Raw genomic sequence first — 20,040 nt, 5'->3', positions numbered from 1 at the left:
AGCTTGCCCACTGTAAGTGGCAATGAGCACCATTTCATTCGTTCCCTCTAACTTCATCCATGTCACTAACCCCTGGAGGTTATTTCCCACATTCTGTACTAGATCTTTAATCACATGTGAATTTAGAGGTAAAAAACTCAGGCACAAAAAATTGCAAAGGTTTTCCATTATTTCCCCCCTCATTTTTCCTTTTGGTGTTTTGTCCATACCTGGATGTTCTACTCCTGGCTTAGTTCAATGCTCTGGGGTCATTTCCAACATTGTTTGGGAAAATCATACAGTGCCAAAATCAAACCCAGTGCTCCTAAAAGCAAAACAAGCACTCTAATTTTGTATCCCTTGTATCACTTGTCATCCTGTTGATCTTCAATTTGCTCGAGCGGGCATCAGTAACGTCTCCATTCGTCCCTGTCACGTGCTAGTGTAGCCCAATGATATCTGCTCGGTCACGAGGTCTTTTGACATCCTGTGGAATCCAGTGGATAACAGCTCTAGTCCAGCAGTCATCTCTGAATCAAATTACGTGTCCGGCCCATCTGATTTTTGATGCCTTGGTGTCAGGCGGATGAGGACCCTTATTGTTACTGTTTTTGGCATATCGAATACACCACGGGTAGCTTGCCAGGCTCTGCCATGCAGTCAGAATACTCTCGGTAGCTTGCCAGGCTCTCCAAGAGGGATGGAGGCTTTTACGGCAGCCTTCAATAGCCCTTACAAGTGTTCCCATGGTTCACACAATATTTGAACCCCATCAAATATGATGCGAAAATTATGGAAAATGGGTATTAAGTGTCCGCGTGGTCTGGAAAACAGCCTGGAGCGTGGAGATGGCTGGGTAGTGGAGGTAGTGGAGGTCTGCCAGTGAGGTATTTATCTGGTTCCGGTAGGGTGAGGCGTCTGGGTCTGATCCCTGGAGCGCTGGAGATTGGAGGAGGCAGACAGAGGAGCCTGGAGTCCAAGGTTGCAAAGTTCTGCTTTACCTGGTTCTGTGGGGCTTCACTCATGCGTGAGGTTTGGCCTGAGTATTCGGAATGCGGCCTGGAGCTTGGCAGTGGCTGGGTAGTGGAGGTAGTAGATGTAGGATCAAACCCAGATACCTCACCCTGCCAGATAAATACCTCACTGGCAGACCTCCTCTAGTACTCTAATCTATTTGCACTATTTCCTGGATCCAAGTGTCCTAACTTCTTTAAGCTTTAGTTTTTATATCTGTAAAATATACACTATGACCCAGAAATAATCAAGTTCTAACAATACAAAAGATGCTTATTCAGGAGAAATAGTGATTTTAGTTTTGTGACCAGGGTAATGCTGAGATGGTCCATCAGGGTTAAAACATAGGTATGTTTTAAAGAATCAGACAAGGAGAAAGTCTGCGGTTAGGCCATTTGTGGTGAAACACAGAGATTGGTTCAGCACGTTTGTCCATTACCCACTGACAGCAGGCTATGTAGTGAAGTCTGTTTCTGATTTAAGCTATTTAATTTTTACCTGGAAGTCTAACACAGCCGCTTAGAAGCAAGATGGAGTCCATTTGACTCTAAACAGGTTTCTACTTTTATAATAGTGTTGTAGGAAATATATAGTCAGGGCTAAAGCAGTGAGCCTTGCTATAGAAACGAGCTCCTGATTTCCAAGAAGAATTTAAGAACAAGTCAGAGAAATAAAATTAGGAAAGTCTTTAATTAAAGTACAGATACAGATATACCCCACCACCACCACCATCTCACCATCCCCAAAGAAAAATAATTACTGGGGCTGGAGCAATAGTACAGCGGGTAGGGTGTTTGTCTTGCACGTGGCCAACGCAGGTTCGATTCCCAGCATCCCATATGGTCCCCTGAGCATTGCCAGGAGTAATTCCTGAGTGCACAGCCAGGAGTAACACATATGCATAGCCAGGTGTTACCCAAAAAGAAAAAAAAAAAGAAAGAAAGAAAGAAAAAGAAGAAAAATAATTGCATAGGGCCTGGAGCAATAGTACAGCAGGTAGGGCGTTTGCCTTGCACGTGGCCGACCCGGGTTCAATTCCCAGCATCCCATATGGTCCTCTGAGCACTGCCAGGGATGATTCCTGAGTGCAGAGCCAGGAGTAACCCTTGTGCATCGCCAGGTGTGACCCAAAAAGCAAAAAAAAAAAATTACATAAATATAGCATCATTTCTAAATAAGACAAGCAATTTCCTAAAAGTGAGAAGATGCACTCAGAAAGTCAGAGTGCAGGCATACTTTGAAAAAAAAAAAACTCTGCTATTTCTATATAGATTTTTAGTTTCTGCAGATATAGAAAAGGAGTAAGTTAAGAGATAGAATATGCTTGGGGTTTCAGAAAAGAGGTAGGTTTGGGGACTATTGATTTCCTGAAGTCAAGGTGTCATCCAACTCTAATCATATTTGGCCATTTGCTGGTGTTACCATCACAATTGTAAACTCATGGCACTGGTAGGTATGATTTTATCTTGTAGATGTATTACAATGAGCATAGAATGAAGTTGGAAGTCATCCATCTTTCATTTGGTGTCCATCTTGAGTTAACTTGGCTCCAGCTGGTCTTGGGCCCTGTTGTTCTCACCTTCTGAGGTGTCCAGCATCTGTAACACATTAACTCCTTTGGCAGAACATATTAAGTTTCCAGACATTGTATTTGGGCTTACAAGAAATACCTGATCCAAGACAGAAAGAGTGGGGACCATGACCAATGTCTACATGTTAAAGTACAAGGTACAATGGTTACTAGTTCTGGGCTAGTAAGATAATAAGACAGGGAATAAGGCACTTGCCTTGTACTTGGCCCACCCAGATTCAATCCCTGACACCAAATATGTTACTCTGAGGTCCACTAGGAGTGATTCTTGAGCACAGAGCCAGGATTAAGCCCTGAACACAACTAGGTATGATCCAACGGCAACAACGAATAGTTACTAATACTTGTATAAGCACAAAGAGATTTGTTTAAGGGAGTACCAGAATGGTATTGGTAAACATTTCAATTATGATTACTTCCCTAACTCAGTAGTGTATTACATTTACATTAGCCATTGTCCTATATTAATAGGACCTTCCTCCTAAGTTTGCTGTGAAGTTATGATAGTATATGTAGAGAGTTTAGCATAGACTAGAATCATTATAAATAAGCAATAAATGTTGCTGTTTTAATAGAAAATATGATTGTAATACCAAAAAAATTGAATAATAAAAATTCTCCTAGAAAATGAATATATAAATGTTGGTTTATTTAAGGGAGTCTAAGTATAGACCAGAGAAAGTTAAAATATCATCTCTTATCATAACTAAAAATTAATTAGAAGTATAAGTAACAAAATACCTCTGAAATGTGAGTTCATAAGAATACAATTTATTTTAAGTTTTTGGTCTTTGCTTTTGGGGCCACACCAGGTAGTGCTCAGGCCTTATCCCTGGCACATGCTCAGGGGTCACTCCTGGCAGTGCTGGGGAGATCATATGTGGTACCAAGGAAAAAACCAGGTTTCCTTGCATGTCTTAATCCCTGTACTACTTTTCTAGAACCCTATTTAAAGTTTTGAGCAAGAGATTGTATTATTCAATGTAAAGTTATATTGGAAATACTGAATTTGGAATTAAAAAAAATCTATTTAGTGCCAACCCTGAGTGTGGAAGGACAGAATTAAGAGTTCAGATAATTTTACTAAGTGGTGTTAACAATTAAATGTCCATATGCAGGCTGTAGGGAACTTACTTTCCCTGCAGCCCACCTGGGTTAAATCCCCAGCACACCAAATGGTCTCCCCTCCACCCCCTGAGGCCCACTAGGAGTGATCCTTGAGCACAGAGCCAGGAGTAAGTCCTGAGCACCACCAGGTGTGGCCCTGAAACAAAACAAAACAAAACAAAAACATGAAAAATAAAGAAACACTGAGTTCCCAATGAGGCATTCTGAAATAGTATGATTCAACCAGAAAGGTCGTCAGGCTCGTAGATAAGGAGCACATGGAGGTTACCCGTGTCATCTAAGAGAAAGATGATCTGGACAGTGAGCAACACAAACCCTCACTGAGCCCATCTCCGATAAGGCCATGTCTAATGGAGAGACTGTCCACTCCAGCCACACATTTTCCCATTGTTCAAGCTTTCTTCCCAACCACCTCTATCTATTACTGTGTTAGCTATTTCTGGAAGATGTCTGGTCTATTCACAGTGGAGAATTTGTTTTCTAGTCAGCAGATGCTTTCAAGTGATAATTTAGCTGTCAATGAGAAATAAATAAAAGGTGTTGTAAATTGTGTGAGATCTTAGCAATTCATTGAAGCTCTGTTGTTCCTGAAAGTATCTCCCTCTCAGTTGCTCAGTTGCCCGGGGAACTGCATCTTAATGTCACACATCGAGCAGTTCTTTCCTGAATGTAATTGTAGTTTTCTGATGCCCTGGTTAAAGCTGTTCAAATGTTTGGCTTCTGGCAAATATTCCTAGCATCATTCATGGCAGGGATGGATCTGAAGCAATTTTAATACATTTTAAAATCCCACTAACGTTAAATAACCGGAGGAAGAATCCTATAAATTGAAAATATCTTTACTACTGGAAGACGTGTCAGAAGATACTTTTAAATCTGTAATGACCTGATATTTTAATGACTGTGACCAGTCCTTTTCAGGCTAGTATCTCAGAGGCCAGACATGATTTCTCATCAGCGAGGTGCCATATGGCAAGATGAAACCATAATTTGGATGGTTTCTAACACTCACTGTTAGATACCCACACAATATTTGATCTCTCCCTCATATTTTTTATTGTAATAGTACTACAAGTAGGGTGCTTGCCTTGAATGCAGCCTACCCAGGTTCAATTACCAGTATCCCATGTGGTCCACCAAGCCCCACCAGAAATGAGCCCTGAGCGTACTGGCAGGACCAAATCCTGAGCACTGCCAAATGTGACCCCCAAACCAAAAACACAAAACAAAACAAGTCCAAAAAAATAATCTCCAATTTAGTTCAGAGATCAATGTGCCTTGACCTAGCTAACAACATATTCCGCAAGTAGCCTTCAGCCACAAAACAGTTCTGCCCACTGTGCCATAAGTTGCTAAGTGACCCTTCTGAAAAAGGCCTCATAGGTACTCAACTGTGTTAAAAAGAATCAACAGGTCTGGCTCCATAGCTTGAAAGCTGGCCTCACACGCTGGGGGAAAGTCATCCCAGATAGAGAGGGGAACACCAAGTAATATGTGATTGGAGATCCTGCGCGGGAAGGGAGATGCATGCTGAAAGTAGACTAGAAACTGAACAGGATGACCACTCAATGCCCTTATTTGGAATCACAACACCCAAAAGGAAAGAGAGATACCAAATTGGAATGCCCCGCTACAGAGGCGGGATGGGGTGGGGGGATGGGACTGGGGAGTGTGGGAGGGATATTGGGTTCATGGGTGGCGGAGAATGGACACTGGTGGAGGGATGGGCTCTTAAACATTGCATGAGGGAAAAACAAGCATGAAAATGTGTGAATCTGTATCTGTACCCTCACTGTGACTCACTAATTAAAAAATAAATTAATTAAAAAAAAAAGAATCAACAGGTCAAAATGGAGTTATTTGAACTAAGTCTATCACTTAATACCTAACCTACAGGAATGTGAATTGTGCAACCATTTTGGAAAACACTGTCATTTCTTTAAGAAGTGAATAATAGAGTTATCATAGAATTCAGCAATCCCATTTTTTGAGGTCAATCTAAAGATAATTTTTTTTTGTGTTAATACTAAAATATCAACACAAAAAGAGATGTCCATTCCAGTATTTATTTTAGTGGTACTTATAACAGTTCAAAAATGCAGGCAGAGGCCAGAGAGCAGGTAAGGTTCTTGCCTTGCCCATAACTGACCAGCACCAATGATAGTCCACGAACTCCACCAAGAGTGATCCCTGAGGACAGAACTAGGAGTAAGCCCTGAGTACTGCTGAGCATGGAGAAAAAAAGGCAAAAAGGAAAAAAAATCCTAAATAAATAATGTAAGCAACCACACTGCCTACTGATAGAGAGATGCTTGATAATAAAAATCTGGTTCATTTTTACATAATAAAATACTACTAAGCTACAAAAAATATTTATTATTTATTATTATTTTGCTTGTTGGGTCACACCCAGCGATGCACAGGGGTCACTCCTGGCTCTGCACTCAGGAATTATCCCTGGTAATTGCTCGGGAGACCATATGGGATGCTGGGAATCAAACTCTGGTTGGCATTGTGCAAGGCAAACGCCCTACTCGCTGTGCTATCACTCCAGTCCCTACAAAAAGTTTTTTTCAAAGATCAAATTTTGCCATTCATGGTAAAATAGAAGGAACTCAAGGAATTATACAAAGTAAAGTAGGTCAGAGGGGAAATATAGAAGTATCATATGATTTGACTATGTGTGTAGTATAATGCTATAAAATTGATGAATAGGCAAAACATAATAAGCAAAGCCAGTGGACATTGATAAGACATAGGAGATATAAAATTTATTTTAATTTAAAAATGTAATAATTGCATAGCATGCATACCAATATTTTTTTAATTCTTGGGTTATAACATGTGCCAAATATTACCATTCCTGGTCCACAATATTCATGGTACTAATTATTATTATCTTATATAAAAAGAAGAAAAAAAAAGAAAATCCCAGCCTGACTTTGGTTTCAATCCTCCCCAGAAATAGTCTTAATTGGTCACTGTGGAATCTTCTGGTCAACACCAGACTGTTCTCTTGCATAGAAGAAAATGAAACAATATCACAGTTTTTTTTCATTTCCTATAAACAGCATGGAGATAAGGCTAAAATAATTCCCTTGCCCTTAATTTGCCTTCTTCCTGCCTAATAAAAACCTTCTATTTTGTATAGCTCCTTGGAGCAACTTTTTACTTGTTACGTGAAATGTTCCCTGACCTATGAATCATTTAATAAAGCCAACCAGATCTTTAAATGTACTTGGTTTGATTTTTATCATTTATCAATTAAGACATACTTACATTCCTTCTCTTACCAAGAGCACAGAGGGCAGTCTATGATCAGATGAGTCATCTATAAGCGGGGAGGGCTGGGGCCCATGTTGTGCTCAGGAAGCCTCAGACACGTACTGGCAATGACAGAACAGAAAGATTGGAAGACACTGAAGTCCTCTGAGAGTATCACTGAGTCATATTTGACCAGCTCTAGTAAAGGACTCTTGGTCCTGAGTTTCTTGGGTACAAAGGTAAGGCACTTGCCTGGCATGGCAGATCTTGATTCAATTCCTAGCACCTCGTATGGTCCCCTGAGCCCCTGAGCACAGAGCCAAAATTAAGTCCTGAACACAGCCAGATATGTCCCAAAACATAAGCCAAAGAATTCTTGACCAGGATGCAGTTCAATGATAGGCCACAAGTTTCTCGTGCATAAGGAAGGTCCTGCTCTGGATCCCAGCACCCATAAAAAATAAACAAGAAAAAAAAAAGGAGGAAGAGAACAAGAAAGAAAGGGGAAGGAGAAAGAAATCCTTTATATTTTTTGTTTCCTTTGTCTTTTACATTATAGAATTAATTTGATTTAATGCTCAGGAGAATAATAGTTCCAAATGCTTGAATATGCTGAAATATGGGAACTTTAGTAAGAGCTTTGTTGAATAACTAAATGGAAAAATTTTATTATCCCCTTTATGTCTTATTTCAGAATGTATGTCAAAAGCACCCTGTTTTTTGGGGGGGGAGGGGCAATGCTTTCAAAACAGTTCTGGCTAGGGTTTGGGGGGAGGGCTGGGGCCCAGGCTTAGAAATACTCAGTCAACCCAGACAGATGGCTCAATGCTTGGGCCCTCCAGTGCTGGGGCCCACCAGGGCTATGTGTGGCATGTACCTTGACTCCAGGAAGCTGTCTCCCTGGTACCCAGCACCATGCTTTTAATATTCATTTTGTTTTTATTCTTAAAAAATTAATTCCTCCTCTGAACCTTATTTCCCATCACAACCCTCTTTTCCTCAGGTACCCTTAGTGTTCTATTACCAATGTGCCCTGCTGAGTCTTTTTGTTTTGCTCTACTTATCAGCACCATGTATTGTGTTGCACACATCAGCCAAATCATCCCATATTTTTTTTTTTTTACCTACTGACATTTCTTTTCACGTAATTCTCGGAATTCTTCTTTGTCAATTTTATTAATAGCTATTTGCCAATGTATTATCAAGGAAAGTAAACAATTTCTAGATTGATTAAATAATTTCTGAAAGCCCTAAACAAAACTGTAAGAGCAAGTGATAGCTAACCCTTTTTAATGTACTCCACACACTAGACACAACTGAAAGGGAACTGACCTAGCTGATTTAACCCTGGTCACAATGCTATAATTTAGAATTATAATTTTAATTAGGTGGCAAGCTACTATTGTAATAACTGTAAGTAAAGAAAGCACATATAGATTAGGTGACTTGTCCAAAATCACAGAAACAGAATCAGCGAATGACTAAACCAACTAATCCAAATGTCTCTAACTCTTCACTCCCACGCTGTACTGTTGCTTTAGCAAATGTTTATTCATTCATCATCATCATCATCATCATCATCATCATCATGCTTACCAGGACCTTTGGACTTCTGTGACAGCTACTGCCATATATATTTAATTTATAGTACTAGATAGGTTTCAAAATATTTTTTTATTGTGCTGGGTATATATATTTATCTCCTCCTTCTCCTCCTTCTTTTTTTAGTTCTTAGGCCACACCTGGCAATGCTCAGAGTTTGCTTCTGACTCTGCATTCAGGGATCACTTATGGAGAGGCTCATGAGACTATGTACAGTGCTGGAGATTGAACCTGAGTCAGATATATGTAAAGCAAGGCCTTTACCCCTGTACTATTTCTCCAGCCCCCATATATTTCTTCTTAACCTGTATCACTGTATCACTGTCATCTCCTTGCTAATTGATTTGCTCGAACAGGCACCAGTAATGTCTCCATTGTAAGACTTGTTATTGTTTTGGGCATCTCGAATATGCCATGAATAGCTTGCCAGGCTCTGCCATGCGGGCAAGATACTCTTGGTAGCTTGCCGGGCTCTCCGAGAGGGGCAGAGGAATCAAACCTGGGTCAGCTGCATGCAAGGCAAATGCCCTGCCCGCTGTGCTATCGCTCTTAACCTGTAAGGACATAATTTCTGGATTCATGGCTCATAGTATCATGGAGGTCAGCTCATTATGGGAATGAAAAAGTTTATGTTTGATGCTTTTTAAAAAATAAAATTATAACTTTAATAGTAAAATTATATAATGTATAATGAAAGGTACTACATATATAATAGGCATTCAAAATTACATGTGTTATATATTGCATGTAATATGTAATACACTGGTCATGTGATTTATGTCTTCTGTAAGTGACATTTGCTGGTTACTAAATTGACTATTGCTGCAGAGAATTCCAAATTCTCCTATTCCCATTCTCCCTTTCTTCTAAAGCAATTAGAGTCCTAATATTTAGCTGGACATTTGGCCACCTTGAATAATGACACCTTCCAGCCACCCTCACAGTGACGAGGTCACTGAGTCCTGATTAGGGATATATGCATGCAAGCTGTGTGCAACTTTCCAGCTGCATCTCACATCCCTGAACCTGGCGTGGGAACAGACTGCCCAATGATCACGGGAACAGAGATGGTATTACATCTGGATTATGTTTTTTTGTTTGGTTTGGTTTCACTTGGGGACCATGCCCAGAAGTGCTCAGGGCTTATTCCTGGCTCTGTGATCAGAGATCACTCTTGGCAGTGCTGGGAGAACATCTGTGATGCTGGGGAATCACACCAGGGTCAGCCATAATCACACCAAGGCAAGTGCCTTATTAACCCCTGGACTATTTATCTGGCCCCATGGACCTGGGTAGAGTCACCGTGTCAGTCTGGTCTTCCACTGAGAGAAAAATCATCTCAGTTTTTAGAGTTGCTAGTATTTTACACCTTCGTTACTGATAGCAGAGACTACATTCTGATGAATACAACTGGGGCATATAGTTTATACTCAGAGCCAGACCTAAGGAAATGAAAACAGTGAGGGGAGACAGGATGGGGCAGGGCAAGGGGGCAGGGCGGGATCTCAGAGAGAAAAAGTACTTGCCTTGTATGCAACCAACCCAGATTGATCCAACCCCCGGCATCCCATATAGTACCCTGAGCCCACCAGGAGTTATCTCTGAGTGCAAAGCCAAGAGTAAGTCCTGAGCACTGCTGGGTATGACCGCTAAACAAGAAATGGAAATTGAGGCAAGAGGAGTAGCATGGAGTTACTTTCCTTGCATGCAGACAACTCTGGTTTGACCCCAGCAGCACAAATCCCCCCAAGCCCATCCAAGAGTAGACTCTGAGCACCACCGAGTATGGGCCAATCTCCCCCCCCCCACCCGACCCCTGCCGCCTTCCCTCCCCACACACAAATGAAAATGTCGGTTGTATCATGTATCGCTCCCTGACTGATATACCTGACTTACATCCTTCCTAATTCAGAACGAAAGGGGAGAAGGATAGCCATATTTGAATTGAAGTGACTCGGACACTCCCTAGAATCATATCCCTTCCTTCTGCTTTCTGGTCTCAAAGCCTCCAGATTCCTTCTGAAGCCAACAAGGGTTCTATTACCGCTATTAGAGAAGCTACCTGGATGTTGCTTTTTTCAGCTTGGACTGGCGCAATAGCACAGTGGGTAGGGTGTTCAATTCCTTCGTCCCTCTCGGAGAGCCTGGCAAGCTACAGAGAGTATCCTGCCCACATGGCAGAGCCTGGCAAGCTACCCGTGGCATATTCGATATGCCAAAAACAGTAACAAGTCTCACAATGGAGATGTTACTGGTGCCCACTCTAGCAAATTAATGAACAATGGGACAAGACAGGATGACAGTGCTACAGTGCTAAGGTGACAACCATCCAGGTGAAAGTAGGGAAAGGGCAGGGACAGATGAGGAAGTGGCTGCTCAAAATAAACAAAGTGCAAGGGTGGGGTGGGGCAGAAGAACTTTTCACTCTGCCATCAATTTCCTGTGCCAGAAGACAGCACAGCATGGCTGCCCATGCAAGGGCCACTAGCGAAACGGAGCCAATCCCTGTGTTCCCTAGAATAACTAACACTACCAGAACCCTCACCCAACACCCCAACAGGGACAACTGCCCACTTCTCGCCTAGCATGAGGTCCTACCTGTTGCCTATCCTTTATTCAATATGCTTCACCTTGCTTTAGGCTCAGTCCTCCTTTTACAATTGCCTAAAGGATTGACCATGAACCCTAACAGTTATCCTATACACATGAACCTGGTTCACCTGGAATTTTCCAAGTTTTAGCAATGAAAGCTCAGAATCACAAAGAACACCTCGGTCCCAACCCCAGGTAGACTTTTAAAATGTCTTTCATGAAACCAGAGCAATAGTACTGTGGGTAGGGCGCTTGCCTTGCATGTGGCTGGCCCAGGTTCTATCTGTGGCATCCCCTGGGCTCACCCAAGTCCAACAGGAGTGATCCCTGAGTGCAGAGCCAGGAATAAGCCTTGAACACCATTGGGGGTAGGCCCTAAATTTAAAAAAAACAATAAATTTTTCAAAGAAAACAAACTAGGACTACCAGCATTATTTATGATTTACTATCTTTTTGTGAAATTTTTTCATCTAAATTTCTCTCCCACCCAGGAGCACACTGGAATAGTCCTGGCTAAAGAAACTGAACCAGATCCAGGGAGATGGCTCAAAGCTGGAGTGCATGCTTTCCATGTTGGGGTCCCAGGTTCGATCCCTCAACACTGGCTGGGTGTGTCCTGGGGAATTCAGAGTAGAGACGGGCACACCTGCAGCCATTCTAAACCATTATGCAACTCTGAGAATATGGACACTAATGATGGCAGCTCAGAAAGACAGCAGGAGTCTGGCTCCTGGAAATTATGGAGCAAATAAAAAAAACTTAACTACCTCCATACTTTTTCAAGAGAGGAAATAAATCTTTTATGTTTTATATCATTGCTATTTAGGGGTTTGAGTTAAATGAAGTTAAACCTAATACAACAGATGATGTAATGAGTCAAAATCACAGTGATAGAAATTATTGAATCAGCAACCATACACCCTTCACCTGGCAGAGTAAGGATTCAGACATAGAACAAAATATACCTACAGAGGCTAGAGAGAGAATACAGCGGATAGGGCACTTGCCTTGTACAAGGCTGACCCAGGTTCAATTTCCAGCATTCCATTTGGTCCCCCACGCACCACCAGTAGTAATTCCTGAGTGCAGAATCAAGGGTAACCGCTGAGCATCTCCAGGTATGCCCCCTCCAAAAATAGATATCATTATAGATAACTGAAAGTTAAATACTACCACAATCTTTGGCCATATTCTACTTTACCCCTAAGAGGGCTCCCCATGTCCCCTGATATTTGTTCCTCTCTTACCTTTTATTGTGTGTGTGTGTTGAGGGGGGCAGAGCCACACCTGGTGATGCTCAGGGGTTACTCCTGTCTCTTCACTCAGGAGTCACTACTGGTAGACCTAGGGGACCATATGGGAAGCTGTGGATTGAACATATCAGCCACATGCAATGCAAGTGCCTTACCTGCAGTACTATTGCTCTGGCCCCTCTAACCTTTTCTTCTTTCTTTCAAGGTTTGTTCTATTTGCTCACTTCCTCAGCACCTGTATTCCTGTCCCCTCTTCCCTTCCAATTGGTAATGGTGGTTGTTGGGGAGTAGTCATGACTGGGGGTCACACATACTTGGTTGTGATGCTCCCCAGGGGCCAGAGTCAGTTGTGGTTCTGGGTATCGCACAGTGGCAGAGTCACCTTGCTCCCATGTGGGACATGGGGGCAATGCAGGGGCTCAAACTTGAGGTCACAAAACTGCAAGGAAGGAGTTCTCTCTGAGCTAGTCCTGTTTTATGTTTTATGTCCTGTCCATGTTTTATGAGACTTAGTTTCTCTCTCCTTCCAGGCCTCAGCCCAGCTCACCTGAATGAGCATTACCTGGGAGAGGGGGGAGGTCTTATTGACATCTACACAGAGTTTTTGATGTCTGTTACTGTTATTGTTATTGTAGGGTTTGCTTCCAGCAATGCTGGGTTACCCATCTGGAGCCAAGGCTCAAGGAGGGGGCTTCTGCATGCTTGCCATTGTCCTCGTCATTTTCACAGGCCTGCATGGAACCCTGCCTAATCACTCATTAGAAGTCTGCACAGACTCGCAAATAAACCTCAGAAGAGGAAGAGAGCAACACATTGCAGAGACGCCACTGGACCCCATGTTAGGCTGTCTCATCAAGGGCACCCCAGAGACAGGCGGGTGAATCCCACCACCCACACCAAAAGAGCCTCGACAGCCAAAACCTTCCGAACTCAATCACTGCAAGTCTCCCGGCTATCTCCACAGGCTGAGACAAGCCTCATCCATGAAGGAATCTGCTGAAAAACACAGGTATAGGGGACTTGTAACCGAAATCTCCAAGCTTGCATGGAGTCAGGAATGGATGACCTCCCCCCATCTCCCTGTGCCTGGCAGTCATGCCCACAAACTGCCTCTGGAACCATTTAAGCTCATTAATGACCATGATCCACAGATTCACAAGTAAACTCAGAAAAGGAAGAGAGTAACACACCAGAGATGCCTCCAGATCCCAAAGTCACTATCCAGTTAAAAATTTAATTCTAGCTTAAATTTTAAACCATAGGGAGTGATAGCACAGTGGGTAGGGCATTTACCTTCCACGCGGCCAACCCGGGTTCGAATCCCAGGATCCCATATGGTCCCCTGAGCACCTCCAGGAATAATTCCTGAGTGCAGAGCCAGTAGTAACCCCTGTGCATCGCCAGGTCTGACCCCCCCCCAAAAAAAATTTAAATCGTACTCTATACAAGGGCTTAATGGCTCCAGGGTGATACAAGAATCTTCAAACACTTTCCTCTAAGGAAACTTTTTTGGATCATTCTTAGTGGATTGTATATTTGTATAACAAGCAATACAAACATATGATTATGTTCTGTTTGGGGGCAGGCTTGGGGAATCAGTGTGGAATAATTCAAAATATGGTGGTGGGAAGGTATAACGGTGGTAGGATTGTTGTTGGAATATTGAATGCAATCAATTATTGTGAACAACTTTATACAAATTAAATTTAAAAAAAGAAGCAGCAGCTCTGCATCTAGGGCTCTGAATGATAGTGCAACAATTAAGGCACCTGCCTTGCACACTAGCTACCCAGGCTCAATCCATATGGTCCCCCAAGCACTGTCAGGAGTGATCCCTGAGAGTAGAGCCAGAGGTTAAGTCCTGAGCATTGCCATGTGTGGTCCCAAAACTCAAGAGAAAAAGAAAAGTTCTGCATGTAAAATAACCTCTCTACACCTCATTTCCATCCTCTAGCAAAGGGGCTAACAATATCTGCCCTGCAGAGTTGCAAAAGTGACTTTTTAAAAGCATAGTTTGTATCATAGCATTGTCATAAGTTTCAGGATTAGGGAGGGCCCCTCTGCAATTTAAAGACTGGAACACTAGCTATCATGGGGTTCACGAAGGGTCTTGACTAGAGGGCACAGTGCAGGCTTCTGGCATGTGGAGAGGATCAAACGGGGTGCACTTTGAGATAAGAACCCATTAACTTTGAGTTTATGTGTGTGGGATAACATTGGTCTGTCCTTTCTGCTTTGCCACAGGGAGCTTAAGTTTACTGGGTTACACTCATTCACAGTACTCCCGAGGCACTCCCATTCCTCTGTGATTATTTGTAAACTTTTTCTTTGTACTCTGCTTCCCCAATCACCTTTATTTCCTAAACAGACTCTGTAAAACCTGTAAATATTGCTTCTGTCTTCTCTTTGTGTCCTTTACATAGTTAATTCAGAGCAATGTCCTTTTTGTATATACACAGGAAGACAGTTAATGCTATGCTTTTGTAACTTGAGAAGTCAATTGACTCTAAATAATATTCATTCCTAGGCATCCATTTTCTTGAAACAAGCCTCTGTTGCCTGGAACTGGATGGACCCAGGGCAAACTGTGAGCTACCCTGACATCGAAATGGGCCAGACCAAAGAGCCATAATACTTAACTATAAGTTAAGTGCATGGTCATGGACAAATTCTGTCATGATCCGAAAAGTAACAACTAGATTAGGACCCTGCTAGGGTTAGGAAAGATTAATCTGGCCTGAGCACTGTAGTCTGAGATCTATAGTAAGATGCCCCCAGGAGAGCCATGCTATAAGTTTATTGTACCTCTTACTGTGTCCATACAAAATGACTAATATTACTAAGAAGTAAAATTAAGATGAGTGTTTAAATAGTTATTGGATTAAGGAAAGGAGAAAAACCCCTAGGTGATATTTTGTCCTTGAGCTGATCTCCTGGCTGCAGGTGATCAGGAAGAGCTTTGATATGTTGGTTGTGCTACAGGACAGAGGTGTAGTTGATACCCCCAATGCTGGGAGGTTGGGAGGGATTAGGGAGAGACCAAGGTGGCGAGTCAGAGCAAGGGAGATAGGAGGAGACTGGAATGGGGAGTTTAGTGAGACTGCGTGGGGAGAACGGAATAAATGGTAACTGATCACTAACCAGCTTGGCCCTTGTTTCCTCCTTTGTCCACCCTTGGCATCGGCCGTCCTGGGTGGGTAAGTGACCTGAGACCACTGAATGCAGGTGGTGAGAGAGCTAGTCCTAGTCATTTGGTGATTACACATATGTGTCAGGTACTTTTCTATGTATATGGATATTTTGATATGATGCAAATGAAAGAAAACATTTAAGGGCATCTCTCTGTCTAGGAGATTTTTAGGTGCTATATGCATGATATACGTTATGTGCTGCTCATTCTAGATGCTAGATCTTGTTGAGAGATGTATAACTGAGAAATCAGTAAGAACAAAACTCACTTCTAAAGGTTCCAGTAATTTGGGAACTAGAGTGATAATATAGCATGTAGGGCACTTGCCTTGCACATGATCGACCCAGGGGCAATTCCTAGCACCCCATATGGTCCCCTGAGCCTCCCAAGAATAAGCCCTGAGCACTACCAGGTGTGACCCCTAACCACCATCACCCCTCCAATAAAATAAAAGTTTCAATAATTTGTGCTTCTTCAATATGCCCAATTGTGGCAATACAGCTCACATGCAAAAATGAGAAATGCTTATTATTAAGCTCAGAAAGGGGAGTAACTGGAAGGTGTGAAAGACCATGTCCGATTGTATCTGTGTACGTATATGTATATCAGCTATTTTGGTTCTCATATATGTTTGTCCCCTGTAGGGGAACTATATGGGACTATAACCTATTAAAGAGGCCTGCAATCTTTCTTTCTAATCTTTGATACAGCCATCATTTTGGTCTGCATCAGTCCATTTTAAATGAAAATTGAGTTTCCACTAACAAAAAATCAAAATTTTCCATTGGAAAGCTGGGACAAGCAAAGTCCTGTTCATTAAATTAAATCCTGCTTAGTGGCCCAGTTCCTTGCAACCCACAGGGAAGGATATTTAAAAAGAACGTTTCATTTTCATTCATTGTCCCCACTTTCCCTTGGTTTAGGTGTGGAATTGTTATTGATTGACAACACATCTTCCCAGGTGGAGCAATTGGAGGAGTCAATTATATAAGGTAGGAAAGACCTGAAATATGCACCGTTGACTCACAGCCAACCTTTTACACATACCCCAAATCCAAGTTTCCCAAATTGAATCCCTCCGGTGTGTCAAAATTAAATGACAACATTGACTATTTAAAAAGTGACTATAAAGGACAAAACTGTGCCTTACTGCAAAAAAATTTTTTTCCAAATATGATTCACTGGGCTTAGCCCAGACCCAAGGGAAAAGACAGGATCTGATCTCTGCTATAAGCAGGAACAAACAGATCAACATTAACTGTCGTTTAGATGCACAACTACAGGTGATTCATAGGTAAGGGACTCTGGAGAGGTAAGAATGGTTGTTCCCATTTTACAGATGAAGAAGTTGGTTCTTACTGGCAGATGGTCAGTTTTTTGCCTGGAGCATCAAGTGGATGAACCTTGCATACCAGTCCCTCCATGTAAAAGAATGATGAAGATAGTCTCCTTCCAGGTACAGGAGAAAGGGTCAGAGGAGCGCCCTTCTGACCTCAGGAGAATGGGGTTAACAACTACCATTCAGCTTTCCACCTTGACACTCCACTCATATGTCTCCATCCTGTTGCCCACATCAAGCAACATTCTAGTGGAATGTGTCCTGAATTCCTTCTCATCAATGTCCTTTAGAATTTTTGTCACAAATCATCTGAGCCCTGTCTCCCACTGCCCACCCCCTACCACTCCCCACGCCACACCAACCTTCACAGCTGCCCTGTTCGTATTTCCCTAAGGCACAGAACTGCCTTGGGAGTCTTGAATCTCTTTAATACTGTTCCAGGGCCCCTGTAAGGGACAGTTCAGAATGACTATAAAAGGGACATCTGTTAGTGTGTGTGTGTGTGTGTGTGTGTGTGTGTGTGTGTGTTGATGGGGAATGGGGAGTGGGAAAGTGAGTAATTCTAGTGACTTTCCCAAGTCAAAAGACTCATTTGCTTTCATAAAAAATGAAGGTGGGCCTAATCACTTGTCAGCTAATAACCCCTGTAAGAAAATTTGTGAAATTATTTGATTATATGTTATATCAAAATACAATGCAGATCAGTTCTACGGTTGCAGGAACTAACAAAGAGAGTACAGACATTCTTTCATTTAAGAAATAAGAAGGGGGCTGGAGAGATAGTACAGCAGGCAGGGCACTTCCCTTGCATGCAGCCAACAACCTGGATTTGGTCCCTAGCACTTTGTATGCCCCCCCACTCCCAAACAAACCAGAGTGACCATGAATGCAGAGATTAGAGTAAACCCTGAACACTCCTAAATGTGGCCCCCAAACCTAAAGACATAAATAAATAAAAAAGAAACAGTGGGATTGAAAACTAGGGACTAGGGATCCCTGGAAGCCCATATGGTCCCCCTCAAGCCCAGCGTCACCAGCGTTAACCTCTGAGCATAAAGACAGGAGAATCCCCTGACCACCTTTAGGTGTGACCCAACCCTCTCCAATAAAGAAATGGAGATCCAATAAAATTGCTGTTATAACGCATCAGATTCCATAATTTTTTTGTTGTGAAGCATTAGATATTACTAATATTAAAAAGATAATTGGATCCAGACTAAGTTCAGATTTTATGGTCACAGGAAATAATTTTTTTACTATTCTTTTATTTTTGAAAATTTGGGGGCCTCCTATGCAGGGTTCAGTGGACCCTGGAAACACTTCCGGCGATATGAGACCCTGCTGTGCAGGCCAGATGGTTCAAAGCCCAGGTCCAGCAAAGCAGTGCTGCTCAGACACATCTGAGCTGGAGGCCACCAGGGCTATAACCGTGAGAGATTAGGGAACTCAATAATTCTGGGACTGAACTCGGGACTTTCACATGCAAGGCACACACTCCATCCCTTTGAGCTAGCTCCCGAATCCACAGAAAATATTTTAAAATTTGCACACAAATGATCAATAGTTGGCTTTCAGATGAGAATGTTGGATAAAATTCTGTAGAGGAAAGAGAAATGCAAATATAAATTGAAGAAAAGTGAAGAAAAGGAAGAGTTTATTCCATCATTTATCCAACTGAGGCAATAGGTAATAAAGAGCTATATATTTACATTTCATGGACTAAGAATGCTGTTGCTACTTTTTTGTTTTAAAGTTAATGTTCAAACTATACTGCAAATATGTCCTTTGCATTTTTACAATCGAGTGAAACATGTAGTTATCAAATTACCAATGTATGTCTGATGCAAGGGAAAGAAAAGTGATGCACAGACTTTTAAAAAAATTTTGTATTGTTTGGCCACACCTTCCAATTCTAGGGCCCACTCCTTGCTTGGTGCTTGGAGGTGGTCAGGTTACTGTGCAGTCTTGGGGAATCGAACCCACAGTTCTGGCATAATAAGTTTGTGCTTTGAACCACCTCCACATCCCTGAAATCTTTTTTTTTTTCTATTTGGGTCACCCCCAGCAATACACAGGGGTTACTCCTGACTCTGCACTCGGGAATTACTCCCAACAGTGTTCAGGGGACCATATGGGATGTTGGGAATTGAATTCGGGTCGGCCGCCTGCAAGGCAAACACTCTACCTGCTGTGCTATTGCTCCAGTCCCCCAATCCCTGAAATCTTTTTCAGGTACTTGAGGAAAAAGTTTTGGGCAACAACCATTGTGGCATCTGGAAGCTCAAGTGGAAGAATCCCCCACTGCCCTCAGGCCTGCACAGTATAGTGGTGACCACCACTATATATATGGCTGCATGAGAGCCTAAAGCACTAAAACAGGGTTAATCTGAAAAGATGTAAATGCTCAAAGTACAAAATGCAGAACAAGTTTCAAAACCTTCCTATTAAAAATTCATAACATAGGGGCCAGGATGATGAATCAAATGCTAGAGCCCTATAGCTGGCGTACGAGGGGTCCTGAGTTTGATCTCTGGCATCATCTGGGACCCCCAGCACTGTTGGGTATCACCCTGGTGACTCCCAACCATGACAGGGTGTTGTTCCAGTCCTCCTCCCCCCAGCTCTATTAGGGGGAGCTCTTATAAAAGAAACTTAAAACAATACATTTCATTAATAATCTTATATTAAGTTCATGCGGTATCAATCATATTTGAATATATTGGGCTGAAAACACATTATAGATACCTAATGTCACCCATTTCTTTGTCAATGTGATGACTGGAAAATTTGAGGTTGTGTAGGTGGCTTGCATGCATGACACACACTATTTCTGTTGGACAGTGCTCTGCTGAGGGAAATGATTCTCAAGTCTCAAACACCCAGAGAGCTCTTCAAGACTTTTGCAAATCTGCTATCCCAGGTGGTATTATCTTACTATTCTCTTGAACAGTGACTCAGAGTTTTATGGAACGTTCTTTTATACACTACACTGTGGGCTTTAGACATGAACAGTATCTAAAGTCAGGGGCAACCATTTTCTGGGTCCACCAAGAAGTTTCTTGCTTTAGTTTATTTTGAATTTAAATTT

The sequence above is a fragment of the Sorex araneus genome, chromosome 3 (assembly GCF_027595985.1).
Source record: "Sorex araneus isolate mSorAra2 chromosome 3, mSorAra2.pri, whole genome shotgun sequence".
Taxonomy (NCBI): domain Eukaryota; kingdom Metazoa; phylum Chordata; class Mammalia; order Eulipotyphla; family Soricidae; genus Sorex; species Sorex araneus.
Note: the sequence above shows the minus strand (reverse complement) of the source record.